We start from the raw sequence: 14,941 nt of genomic DNA, 5'->3' as shown, positions 1-14,941 counted from the left end.
TACTTGCAATAGTGGAGCTCTTGCCGTTATTATAGTGTTATCTTAATCAAAAATGGTGGCGAAGACATTGAACAAGACATCCTAACCGCTCGCATTATACTGAGGACAATCTAATTGTAGTGTGTGTTAAACGGTTCAGTTAATTGCGTATACCACCTCTGTTATGTAATATGTTAACGCATGCGTAGTACATGTACAAGTTATGTAAAAAAGAGGCCGCATGGCGACAGTGTACCTTCAATGTTTTTTTTTTATTATTATTATTAATTAACGTCCTATTAACAGTTATGGTCATGTAAGGACGGCTTCCCAAGTATGCGGTGTGTTGCGTGTATGTTGTGCGAGGTGCGTGTTTTGGGAGACTGCGGTATATTTGTGTTGTGTCTTCTTATATAGCGGGACTGTTGCCCTTTTTATAGTGCTATATCACTGAAGCATGCCGCCGAAGACACCAAGCAACACACACACCCGGTCACATTATACTGACAACGGACAAACCAGTCGTCCCACTCCCGTTATGCTGAGCGCTAAGCGACACCAAAGTCTATAAAAGTGGTAGTTTCTGCACCTTCAATGGTGTTTAGTTATTATCTTGTATGTATGGGATTGTTTACTGTTTAATGCACAATACGTACAGATGTAGCTACATTTATTATCACTACAAGTTATTTTAAATTAGATGAAATCGCAATATTTTATTGCTCTGATTCAGCGTCAATTTGACCACGCTGGAAAAGGTGGCTGCGGGCTTTCGAATTATATGCGGGAGTGAGAGGGGTGAACGACCCTGCCCAGAAGAGGTCTCTTCTAATTTATTGTTCATTGTACAGGACATATTTTTCAGGACAGAAACCTAAATGGGAAGGACGTTTATGAAACAAAAACTGTTTGTACCCTGAATGACAATTTAACACCAGAGGTCAATATTCCATACGACACTTGCTCAGATAATGTCACAGAAAGATGAAACAATAGAACGGTTCATAACTCGACCAAGGCAGAAAGCGGAGACATGCGAGTTCGGAGACATTAATGCTGTAAATGTACAGATAAGAGACCATGTTATTGAGAAATGTGCCCAAAATAACCTCCGTCGAGAGGTTTTGGAAAAGGAGAGAACACTCACAATGACTCAATTACAAGAAATCGCACGAGCTATGGAGCAATCAGAAAGACATACTAGAAGCATAGAAGGCATTAAGGAGGAAGTAAACAAAGTAGCATGGGGCACCAAAAAAGGAGGAAAGTAAGACCTTTTCTAAATCATGTTAAGATTACAGGAAGTCCCGAACCATAGTGATAGGACCATATTATAGCCGTGGGAGAGAAGGACACTTAACCAAAGTCGATACGTGCCCAGCTGAAGGACAGAAATATAGGAAATGTTATGGTGTTGGTCATTTTGAAGTAAAATATAAGACGAAAAGCCAGAAACATACAGTTCGTCGATAAAAATAAACCGGGATATTATGCATTCACTGTTCATGGAAAACATATATCACAGAATAACATTACAATGAATGTAGGAGGAGTCCAGATAGAGGCTATCGTTGACTCGGGAGCCAGCCGTAATATTATCTACAGGGACATCTGAGAGACCATTCAGAAAAAGTCTGCTAAATGTACATCCACGAAGTGTGACAAACAGATATATATGTATGGTAGCCAGACACCTATTCCAGTGTTTGATCGTGTAGTCTTTGGTGATAGGTTCGAAACCAATGTAGAGTTTCTAGTGATTGAGGAGAGTCAGACTCCTCTTGGCAAGGACGTATCCATAAAGCTAGGAGGTCTGAGGCAAGGACAAGTAGCGTCAACTACCCAGACACACAGGCTGACTTCATCAAAAGTATCGACATCAATCAGCGATCAAAGACGATCTAATGAGGAAATATCTAAACGCGTTTCGCGGGCTCGGAACTTAAAAGAGCTTTGAACTTCAGATATCACTTGACTCCGAGTCAAGCCTATTGCACAAACACTAAGGAGAATGTCGTAAAATCTGAGGGACAGACTGGAGAGAAAAAAGGAACATGGAGACTTAAACATTATCGAGCCAGTACATGGGCCAACATCTTGGGTTTCTCCGATCGTAGTGGTAACTAAGGGTGATTCGGACACCAGACTGTGTGTAGATATGCGCAGGCCAATACTGCTGTACAACGTGAACTCTATATCCAATTCCTACCATCGACGAGGTATTAAATATGAAATGTAGCAAAGTATATAGAAAAATAGACATCAAGGGGGTATACCGCCAGATCATGTTGGCTATAAATTCTAGAGATATCACAACATTTGTAACCCACAAGGATTTGTATAGGTACAAATTCAAATTATTTTTTTATTTTAGTGGGGGAGGAGAAATAGGTTCCCATGTACCCCTCTGGCAGTTTTTCGAAACATGGTTTTTTAGGACCGATATGATGTCTAGTTTCATTTTATGCTTGTTGCCATTGACAACTAATGTCTCATGGGGGTCATATGGCGGCCATCTTGGATTTCAGGTATCAAAAATGGCCAAAATGACACATTCGCATAGATAGAGAACCAGACAACATTCAGAGGCAAATAAACACATTTTTTGATATGATTGATACATGCTGAATACGATTAAACCATAATAATGACGTTATGTCTTGTCATTTTAATGAAATGACGGGAAAATAATAAAATTTTCAGCTTTTTTTCCCCTAAAAAATCGATAAATGTCATAATTACATCGCAAGTAAAACAATTGATGGACAAAACACCTGGTACCAGTCATTTCGAATTGCACTTACTCTTGTGTAAACATACGTGTATTCTAAAAGGATTTTATGTTTTTTTAGCAGAAGAATCGTGGACATCCCCCTCCCAACACTACTCATAGAGAAAAAAAATCTCATAACTATTATTACATAAATTACATATTTCCTGATCTATGATTCAGACAGTTCCAAACAACAATTACATTTTTAACAGCCAGGGTTATGTAAGGATGTGCCAGGTTTATTGGTGGAGGAAAGGCGGAGTTCCCGGAGAAAAAACACCGCCAGCAGTCAATACCTGGCAACTGCCCCTGTAGATTCGAACAAGCTAGCTACACATAAGTGGAGGGCTTGTGGTAATATGTCGAGACATCATACCAATCGGCCATCGCGGCCCCAATTACAACTAGACTGTGGTTAGAACCGTAATAATCCACTTTCTCACATAGCTAGCCATGTAAGATAGAGTTGTCCAATGAAAGACAGCTATGTAAGTACAAAGTTGTGACGTCACAATTGCCGAACAATCAAATGACGTCATATCAGTCAAAGTTGACGTCATTTTTCTTCTATTTCGATCGATTTGCCGGATTTATTTACCATTTCATTTGTTTAATTTGCATTTAAAACCGTTTTATTTAAGATTTCTTGTTTATATTTATTAATATAAACCAAACTTTGATGAGCTCTTTCGAATGGCGTTCTTATTTTTAAAATCGATCAATTATTTAAGAAGTTAAGATTTTGTAACAAAATGGCTGCCTCACCTTTCGTGCAAGTAACTCGACAAGCAATGTGAGAAAATAACTCTTTCATATGTAAATTATGTAGGATAGAACTATTCCACCCTCGGGTACAGAATTTTGGGTCAGAAACCTCGGCAAGCCTCGGTTCTGACCCAAAATTCCGTACCCTCGGGTGGAATAGTTCCTTCCTACATATGTACATATGAAAGAGTCATATACTCTTTTAGTGAACAACTGTAAACATAGAACTTTTCGGCTCTTGCCAGAACGAAACGTACCACTGTGTTCGAATTATTATCCTTGATTTTTTTGTCCTGAAGACACGATTGTATAGCACAGCTCATTCCAACAAAACGAAATCCTTTCGGTGTCACGACTGTTACTTTGGATTTCAACAAACTGCTGCAGGTTGGCGTGGGATTTCATCACTCCAGGAAAATAAATGTACACATCTATTTCGACGATTCCCTCATACTCCACCGAGTCTAGGAATCATTGGGGCGATGACAGATGACAGGTTGGGGGACTTACCTCGACGGCCATTGCCAGTCGAGGGAGTGGTATGGGGATCAGGTTTCCGAGCACATCAACGTGCTGGGGATAAGGCTGTTCGGTTGGCTCTGCAGGCTTTTCGGAAGATTCTACATTCCAAGGTGGTTTGTGTGAATACATACAACTCTACAGTTGTCGCGTATCTAGAGAGAAAGGGTGGGGGCAAAGTCCCACGTCCTTTGTGCCCTCGTCATTCGTGTTCTCCTCTTCTGTCAGGAAATGCGGTTGACTGTCTTAGTCCAGACAGGTTGAATGTTCTGACGGATACTCTTTCCAGGCGCCGCAAGCCGGTTGTGACAGAGAGGCAGCTAAATCTCCCGATCTTCGAGGGCATTTGCTAGGTGTGGAACAGACCTCATATAGACCTTTTCTCCACTTCGCCACTAATTGTCCACTTTTGTTTCTCCGGTGCCAGACCAAATGACTTGGGCTGTGGACGCTTTATCTCTAGATTGGGAGGGGATACATGCTTATGCATTCCCTCCATTCAACCTGGTGGGCAGGGTTCTAATAGAAGTTTCAGGAGCATCATTTCCCCCTCCTTCTGATAGCGCCCCTGTGACCGAGACAATCCTGGTTTCCGGAGCTCTTGTCGTTTCTGTTGGTGGATACTCCTCTGGTTTTCCCACTCAGAACAAATCTCCTGCGCCAGCCTCAGTCCCGGAAGATCCATTCAAGAGCGTGGAAGGTATCTCAGGAGGCCTCGCTCAGTCAGTCTTTTCTTAAGACGTGTCAGCTCGCATCGCCCGATGAATAGGTCTTCCTCACCTGCCGTCTAACAGTCATGGAAGATTGTCTGTGATTGGTGTATCGGCAGTAAGATTGATCAGGTCAAGGCCTCTGCCCAGCTGATTGCGGATTCCCATCTCTATTTTTTTTAGGGAACGCAAACTTGCCTCTAGCACTATTGCAGGCTATCACATGGCTATTTCCAGTGTACTGTATTCTCCTGGTAGATCAGAGTACGGTAGTTAGCTCCACAATGGAATATATCACTTGTGTTACTAAAAGGGGCTCCTTAAGAGCCTTTGGTATCGGTCTCCATTAAGGTTTTAACTTTTGACTTCCTGTTTGCTTTTGCGTCAGGCCGTAGGAGTAGTGATATCCATCTATTCACTTTTCGTGCTTCGTTGGGCCAGATATAGCTCTGTTACCCTACTCACTGATCCTGTCTTTTTGGTAAATATTCACAATCTCTATTGAGTCGAAGGAGAATGATCGGCTGCTTTGTCCCAGTCGGACGCTTGGGTGTTCCCTTGACAAAACAAGGGGGCGATGTACTATTCTTGCCCTTTAAACAGGGTCAGCAGGATTTCTCCTCCCAGTACATCTCCAGATGGATATGTCAGGTGATCAGGGTTGCTTATGAGCATTCTAATTATCAATCTGAGGCGAAATGAAAGGAGATGGTCCATGAGGTTAGAGCCCTTGCGGCTTCTTTGGCTCTCCATAATGGGTCCTGGTTCCAGGACATCATGTCTGCTGCCTTTTGGCGTGGTCAGACTACTTTCAATGACTTTTACCAACGGTCCCTGTCCTCTCATTCTAATTGACTGTTTTCCTAGGATCCTGTTGTTGGCGGCCCAGTTTGTGACTGTTCCTCCTCAGTAGATATTATATGTATTTGTAATTTTTAACTTATGCGAGCAGGTATCACCATGGTACACCTTTTTCAAGGGGATGTATATCCAAAATTGAAGGAGATTAGTTCGAACCCAGTTGTTTTCACTAAAAAGAAATAAATTATTACGGTTATCGGGAACTGCTTGAATTATGGATAAAACATGTGAACTAGCCTTTGGATACAAACTGGATCAGGGAATATCTTATATTTTTTTTAATTATTGGGGAGGGGGTTGGAGGTCATCTCGCTTCTGCTGCTAAAAACCATAAATATATCCTTTTATAATGCACATATGTTTAGACAAGAGTCAGTTCAATTCAGAATAACTGTAACAATGTGTTGACAGAATATTTGGAGTTTTAATTTATTTTAATTTTATTTTTTGTTTTTCAATTTTTTGTCTTCTGCATTTTCTTTTCGGTGTGTATGGGGGGGTTCCCTCTATTTTTCCCACCTCACTCATGCGATCTATCTTTTTATAGTACACATGTGTTTACACAAGGGTTAGTGCAATTCGAAATGACTGTTACAAGGTCATTTGTCCATCAATTGTTTTACTTGTGATGTAAATTATGACATTTATCGATTTTTTAGGGGAAAAAAGCTGAAAATGTTATTGTTTTCCCGTCATTTCACAAAAATGACAAGATACAACGTCATTATTATGATTTAATCGTATTCAGCATGATTCAATCATATTTAAAAATGTGTTTATTTGCCTCTGTGTGTTGTCTGGTTCTATATCTATGCGCGTATATACGAATGTGTCATTTTGGCCATTTTTTGTTAGATTTTTATGGGGGGAGGGGGGGGGCTCTCTTTTTCCGACCTCATTGATGTGATCTATCTTTTTAGAGTACATATATGTTTACACAGGAGTTAGTGCAATTCGAAATGACTGTTACAAGGTGATTTGTCCATCATTTTTTTTACTTGTGATAAAAATTATCACATTTATCGATTTTTTAGGGAAAAATAGCTGAAAATTTTATTGTTTTCCCCGTCATTTCACAAAAATGAGAAGACGTAACGTCATTATTATGATTTAATCGTATTCAGCATGTTTCAATCATATTTAAAAATGTGTTTATTTGCCTCTGTGTGTTGTCTGGTTCGGTATCTATGCGCGTATATACGAATGTGTCATTTTGGCCATTTTTTTATATTTTTTTTATGGGGGGAGGGGTCCCTCACTTTTTCCGACCTCATTGATGCGATCTTTCTTTTTATAGTACACATATATTTACACAGGGGTTGGTTCAATTCGAAATGACTGTTACAAGGTGATTTGTCCATCAATCTGTTTACTTGTGATAAAAATTATGACATTTATCGATTTTTTAGGGGGGAAAAGCTGAAAATTTTATTGTTTTCCCGTCATTTCATAAAAATGACAAGACATAACGTCATTGTTATGATTTAATCGTATTCAGAATGTTTCAATTATATCGAAAAATGTGTTTATTTGCCTCTGAATGTTGTCTGGTTCTCTATCTATGCGCATATATGCGAATGTGTCATTTTGGCCATGTTTGATACCTGAAATCCAAGATGGCCGCCATATGACCCCCATGGGACATTAGTTGTCAATGGCAACAAGCATAAAATGAAACAAGACATTATATCGCTCCTAAAAAACCATGTTTCGAAAAAATGCCAAAGGGGTACATGGGAACCTATTTCTCCTCCCCCACTATTTAGGTTTTACAGCCCATCAGTACAAAATACAACATTATTACAAAGCAGGCACTGCACTAAAGCAGTGTAGAGAGGACAGGTTACATGTACACATGTATAATAAATACATAGAGAATATACCGCTTTATTTCATGGCAATAAATTATTTGGTTAGCCTCATAAATGTATTTACTTAACATACACAAATCTTTCAAATTAGTTGCGCTTAGGTACAAACGGTTGATGTTTGGGTTGAGCTGTGCATATGAAATGTTTCAGAAAGTTATACAGCAAGTGTTGCAAGGTTGTGGGGTGTGTAAAATATCAAATGATATATAGTAATGTATAAAAATACGTGAATTCAACATGTCAAAACGTTTGTTGATGGGTCATGTGTTGTCAGAAAATTGGTCCATCTGAGGTCACAGTCGTACTTGATGCACGCGAACTGTCTACTCCGAGTGAAGTACGAAGTTTCTTAGGTCTTGTGAATTTGCTAGTAATTCCGTACCGTTACGGAAGTTGACAAAGAAGAATGATGAATTTGTCTGGGGAAAAGAGCAGCATGTTGCTCTTAATGCATTAAAGCAATGCTTATCACAGGCTCTATGTTATTTTGACAAGAACGCGTCGACACAGGTCATCACAGATGCCAGTGCAGTCGGTAAAGGACCGCCTTTGAACAGGAATCACAAAGTGGTGAATCTCGTGTTATTTGTTACGCAAGTAGGAGTTTAAGTGGTATAGAGAAACGTTTTTCGCAGACTGATAAAACAAAACCTTGCGCGAGAGTTGGAAGATGGGTTCTCAGATTGCAACCCATGCCAACCGGTACAAGATTCGATATATTCCAGCTTCGAGAAACATAGCCTTGCTATCTCGACTTCTATAACTTCCAGAGGAACGAGATCGTAGTCAGGAGATAGGCAATGAATATGTTAAATGTGTTGCCAAGGAAGCAACTCCGATTGCTATGACAACTTGTGAACTTACAGAATGGTCAATGGCACAAATATGAGTATACTGCTTATTTACTTACCTGTACGAAATGAGCTAACTGCGATAGGAATTAAGAAGAACTAAGCTAGTTGTTCCACGGTCATTACGTGAACGTGTTCTCAAATTGGCTCATGAAGGTTGAAGCAGAGGCTTCGGATTAAAGTCTGGTGGCCAGGTGTCAACAACGCGGTCGATAATTTTTGTAGAAAGTGTTATGGTTGTCATTCAGCCATGTAAACCTGAGTCTATGAATAGGCGTGAGTTACAGTTGTTACCATGGCAACATATTGCGGCAGATATGTTAAGGCCGTTGCCAACGGGCGATTACTTATTTGTCTTGTGGATTATTATACATGTAGTCGTTGGTTTGAAGTTGAAATAACCAAGGTGATCGGACGCTCCTGGAAAGACGACCTAAATTCTGCTAATCTGCAAATCCCGCGAAGTTTTTGTATGAAGGGAAGATGAGCACAAGACCTTCAGATTTACATCATTGTCGTGTAGATTAATTCCGAGGTGAAAGATCGCTATACTAGTGGGGCGACACCTGAAGGAGTGTCGCAGGTAAATGAAGAGATGTGAAAGGGAGATGGTGGCATGATATCAACAGTTTTGAAATGTGTTGTATATATACAAGTGGGGCAACACCTTAAGGGATGTTAAGGATGAAATGAGAGACGTTAAGGACCAAAAATTGGTAACTCTTGGTAATTCAAAGATTTTAGCCCGTTTGACACCGTGACCTTATATTAAGGTCAAGTCCGTTTATTTGAACATTCTTCCATTTCAGCATACTACAGACCCAACATTAGGTCTGTAAGACTATTGGCGGATCGCGCCGATGTTTAAGCCACGCCCCCAACGATTCAAGGGAGATCACTCCTGTTTGCTCCGACATCGGCAATGTAAACAAGATGGCGACCGCCAAATTTTCAGATGACTTTTCATCCATAATTACCTTATTATTAACCAATCGTTTAACAAAAACGAAGGACAATACCGTTTTTCAGTGATTTTGAAATAAAAACTGTGAAATTGTCAATTGATATTTTGCAAACTTTCACACATGTATATTGCAGTCAATGCAAGTCAGAGCACCAGTATTCTGTAAATATTGAAGTAGGCCTATCGCTCTCTAAAAACTTGTTGAGTGACATTCTTTATTCATGTTTTAAAGCATGGTTAGTACTTATTGTGTGTGGAAAAGTATCTCCAATTCAGCTTTGTTTCTCCAGCTATAATTCCAGTATATTTTGTATGTATTTTTTTTGTCTTCTGACAAGGTCTGTAGGTGATTTTTCAAAAGCCTAATAGGGCCCTATATAGGTTGAGGTAGGCCTAATAATCATGGCAGGATTTTTTTCATAAATAAAAACACATAACTAGACAGTAAATAAATTTAATGATTTAATGAACATATAAATTTAAAAATCAATAATACAAAAAAAAACCAGAGTATTAAGGTAGAATATTGATGTGCAATGAATTAAACAGGACAGAACTAATGTAACTGATATCTGCTGTACATCATTTATAAGCACCTGCAATATATCACTATCCCTAAATCTTTATGGTTAAATTTATCATATTAAGATAGGTTTGTTGCAAATATGTGTTGATCAGTTCAGTAGAATTTTAACATTATAGTGTAATTAATAGAAAAATCTGTATCTATTGTCATTATAACACTTCAAATGTTGAAATACATAAAATTGATAAATTAATGTTTTGTTTAAATTCATATACAATAAATGCATTAAATGTTCATTAAAAGCACACTGACTATACATAAATCAAATGTTTCAATTTACAGAGTGATCGAGCATGAGTGGACAATGTTCCCATGTACTGGCACTTATCATGATCCTCACCAAGATAGTTATAGGCCTAACTGTACATGTACATGTATATGTGCTGAATAGTCAACTCTTTCGTGACTGACAAGTACAACTGGCTGTGTGTTTTCCTCTTCAACTTGTTCCCCAATCAATGGCACTCTGTTTGAAAATAAATAAACAGAAAAAAATAATTCCATGTCTTTATTTATTGCATATCTCTCAGTCAATTTTCAATTTAGCTGACATCCAGCAAGTATCATATTCAAATAGGGTTCACCTCTTTACAGAAGATACCTGTTACCTGGTAAGGAAAGTTTCTTAACTTTAGATTTTCCCATAACTTAGATGAAATGCTCTACATTGGAAACTTTTAAGTTAAGGATAACTTAATATTTCTTAAGTTAAGTTAAGAAATATTCATGAAACATATTGAAATTAGGGTCTATACATATGTAAATAAATCAAATCAGACATCACAATGACTTTAAGACTGATTAATATACATGTACACAGAATATAAAAAAATCACAGACATGATGCAACAAATGATAAAATTAATGATTAATATTGTAACTATACATGTATAGGAACCTGATCACTTCCCAAAGCTGTTTTCAGCAGGTTGTGGCAGGCTTGTACATAAAAGTACAATACACCAAATTAAAACAAATATATAGGTCACATTTCAATAATAAGAGACATTAAATACATTAATTATTAAGAAAGGTTTGGTATAGATTTTGGAATGCACATGTATATGAAAATTTGAAATTTTTTTATCAATAATCTGCTTAAAATATATCATTTAATTAAATATATTCTATTGCATTATCAAATATGTACTTTAAAACATTATATAATGAAACAGACAGTGGATCAGGGATGGTTGGCCCTCCATGTTTAAAGTTCTGATCAGGATTAAAAAAGATATACGGTTTATAGTGTAAGAGTTCAAATAATTACTTTAAAACAACTTTAGAGAGACTAAGTTTTTTTTCCATCTTGGCAAGTTTTACATAAATCAGAAACTTAAATGCATAGTGTAAAGGTCTCGGTGTGTTAGGAATATTAATGTATGTACTACATGTACACAGTACTTTCACTCCCTATAAAAATGCACTAGTTATATGACAGTACTGATAATGCATTCTTGAATCCTTATTTTAATTATTTTAAATTTTAAATGATTTTACCTAGTCACTAGGCTATACATTGTATCAGAGATTTAAATTTAAATCTCTGATTGTATATGCACTTGATTTGTCATATATCTTTTTTAAGAAAATTGGAATTAGAATGACATTAATGTACAAAACTACCGATGGCAATCGTACATTGTATATAGATCATGAATACAGACATAACGAGGCTCTACTCTACTGACAGAAAAATATTTTCGTCTAAACCATTACACATGCTTGTACATGTATTGTACACTTTGGGCCTATGCATGTACATAGGAAGTTCGGTCACGGCCACACATGTTACCGACTTTATACCTTCAGAAATCAGTAGGTCTTGATAGTAACAAATTTAGAACTAATACTTCTTGATGATCTGTATAAAATATGACATATGCACAACAGAATATTTTATGAGTTACTTACATACAGTTTTACCTATGAACACATGTGTAACACGCGTACGTAGACGTGCTTTCAGAACATCAGCTGTTGCCTCGGGCGGTTTTATCCACTTTTCCAGCGATCTTCCTGGTTCAGGAAAGGGGTTGAATAAAACATTTCTAACAAATTTATCAGGAAGCGATTGTGTGCTGTTATATTTATCCCAACACCAACGTTAACCCGCATTCTCAAATTACACACGCCGTACAAGTCTACAGTGTTGACGTAAACAAATGGCTGTGATGTCGGAGCATTCGATTTGGCGGCTAAGGTCACGTGCAAAAGGGGGCGGTACCAAGCAGTTTGATTGACAGCTGGCGATCCGCCAATTGACAAGAACAATACAACCAGCACTCCCAATTCAAAACTAGTAGCTGCTTCTTTTACAACTTATCCTAATCTTCGAAAGGTAGTCCTACTCCTTTATGTCTCATCCTAATTTTAATTTCCAACATGAATGTACACACTACATGTAACACACTTTTTTTGGTGAATTAGATAGCTTACAAGATTTTGAATAATAATATATAGTAATTATGGGGGGGGTGTGTGTTATGAATTTCCGTGTTTAAGTATATATACGCTCTTCGTCCGTTATTGTTGTACAAACATAAGGGGAGATAACTCTTTGGAAGAAGAGCGGTTACCATGGGCATGGGGACATGCGTCTCAGTGAAATATGATGCTTCATCACCCCCCCCCCCTCCTCCCCACCCCCAATGTTATTATTTCTCAGCCACGTGATCTATTTCAACTAATCACAGACACTGTTATAAACATGAGGTATAATAGATTTCAATATCTTCCATTATCCTCGGAAATTCTGTATTGCTAAAAAAAATACTAAATTAGAAAATTGCCTCCCTTTATTCAATCCCAATTAAAATCTCTCATGTAGCCTGTCATTGAGCTAGAACAGCTTACAGGGTAATACTTCAATAATAAATAATAATTAAGACTTTGGTAATGAAAGCACACCCTTTCAAAGTCAGTTTTCAGTAGTAATGGTCAAATTAGTTGAAATTTTAATTTTAATATTGAATCAATCTATAGTTTATCATCTTTTCCTATTAGTCCAACTTTGCTTTTACAGTACATACTCTTCCATGAAGAATGTTTGTTTTTGCCATGTTACAGCATATGTTAAGTTCAGTAATTAAAACTTTAAAATGTTTAAAGTTTAAATCATGTTATTATCAAACGTATTGATTTTAAAGAGTTTCATCTGTATGATTTATAGATGTATACCATATAATATTATCAATGCAACAAATTTCAAAGAATTCTTGTAAAAATGTTAAATTAGTGAAGGAATATACAATTGTGTTTTTCAAAGAATCTGTAAGTAGGGGGAGATAATTCCATATTGCAGAAATATTTTGGGCACCACGAAGCCATCATTTGATCTTGCTTTCAGCATATAGCTTGAATAGTAATTCTTAGTCAAAATCTGTTCAATTTAAACAATATACATATATTTTTTATCAAAAATGCTCTTATTCCTTTAATTGAGAATAGTTATTATAATATTTTTTTTTCAAAATGAAGATAATGTATACACATTGTTTTGTATTTTGTTTTTATTTTATATATCCTTTTTGAGGAGAGGGAGAGGGTTTTTTTCAATTATGAACTCTAGTCAAATTTATACTTCATGTATACACTGTACATGCACATCCACATGTATATTTGTATTCTAAGCATGCTACGAGACAATACCCCTTGGGCTCCCTTATACCCCAGCCCAACCCCAAACCTACAATTGTACATTGTACCTTTATAGCTATTGTATGTATATTTCGCCACTTTGACACTAATTCTGCCCTCTGGCCATGAATTGTTTTACCTGAAATTTAACTTACATGCTGGCTCAGGTATACATACGGCCATCATACATACTAGTTCAAGAGATCTAGTATAGAAAAGGATGTGATTACGTGAATGAACGTGAAACCAGATATTTAGATAATATATTATATAAATTTCTGGTAAAACCTATAATCTAGTTAGAATAAAAGTAGCTACATGTACACTGTATCTAAAAATACAAGTTATTTATTTTTTAATAGTGTGCCTATGTATATGTCTATGAAAATTACATTAGTGCTGTTGCTATTAATGAACGACACTGTGATTCTAAATGTGTTTCTTGATGTGTGGGATTGCCCAGAAAAATTGACAAGTTTAATTGTCCATGCACACTGTTGGAATTATACTTTCATCCCCATATTACAATTGTTAGTAATTGTAAGGATCCATATAGTATCCGGAAAATTAATTCATTTATTTATTTCAAAATGAATATAAGTTATACCACAAATTTCAATATACTTGTATTTCTAAGGTTATACTGGAACATGTGTGATCACAGGCACTGTAAAACTGAAGTGCATTGCATAGTGCACTAGAGTTAACATCGTAGTGCTCTAAAGTTAACATCGTAGTGCACTTGAGTGAACACTGTAGTGAACTGGAGTTCACATCGTAGTGCACTAGAGTTAACATCGTAGTGCACTAGAGTTAACACTGTAGTGCACTAGAGTTAACATCGTAGTGAACTGGAGTTCACATCGTAGTGCACCAGAGTTAACACTGTAGTGAACTGGAGTTCACATGGTAGTGTACTTAAGTTAACACTGTAGTGAACTGGAGTTCACATTGTAGTGCACTCTACAATGTTTAGTCTAGTGCACTACGTTGTTCACTACGTGCACACTACAAAGTGCACTAGATACCAAGTTTAGTTTGCTCCCAACTGTATGCTTGTAGCAGTGATATACTACTGTAGTTTTACATGTTTCTAAATGAAAAAGATGTGAAAAACAAATCATATTAAAGAATCCTATATCCAAATTTCTGCAATAGATAAACTGGTTCTAATATATAAATAATGACATGATACCCAGTATAAAAGATTTGGAAATGCCATGTATATGAGTATGACAGACATCACAAGTTTTGTATCCATATATGTACCCTGGAAATATGCATGTTCATGAATAATCATATAAAAGGCTGGATCTGCTACCCCCATTTTATCGAAAAGAAACTATTTTTCCTCATATCAGTAAGAAATTGATAATTATAGACAATATCGTCCTCGTTGAACACTCAATGCCTTACAAATACA

At 37.1% G+C, this 14,941-nt stretch overlaps 1 long non-coding RNA gene across 1 annotated transcript; it reads right to left on the bottom strand.

The window, feature by feature from the left end:
- Positions 1–9,733: 9,733 nt before the first annotated feature.
- LOC138316848 (uncharacterized) lies at positions 9,734–11,986 on the bottom strand. Its single transcript, XR_011207664.1, has 2 exons — positions 11,794–11,986; positions 9,734–10,345 (listed from the first exon to the last, which is right to left on the bottom strand). It is a non-coding gene; the product is annotated as an uncharacterized lncRNA (long non-coding RNA).
- Positions 11,987–14,941: the final 2,955 nt, after the last annotated feature.

Source organism: Argopecten irradians, chromosome 2 (assembly GCF_041381155.1).
Source record: "Argopecten irradians isolate NY chromosome 2, Ai_NY, whole genome shotgun sequence".
Taxonomy (NCBI): Eukaryota; Metazoa; Mollusca; class Bivalvia; order Pectinida; family Pectinidae; genus Argopecten; species Argopecten irradians.
The sequence above is the reverse complement of the archived record's forward strand: the minus strand, read 5'-3'. Positions and strand labels throughout refer to the sequence as shown.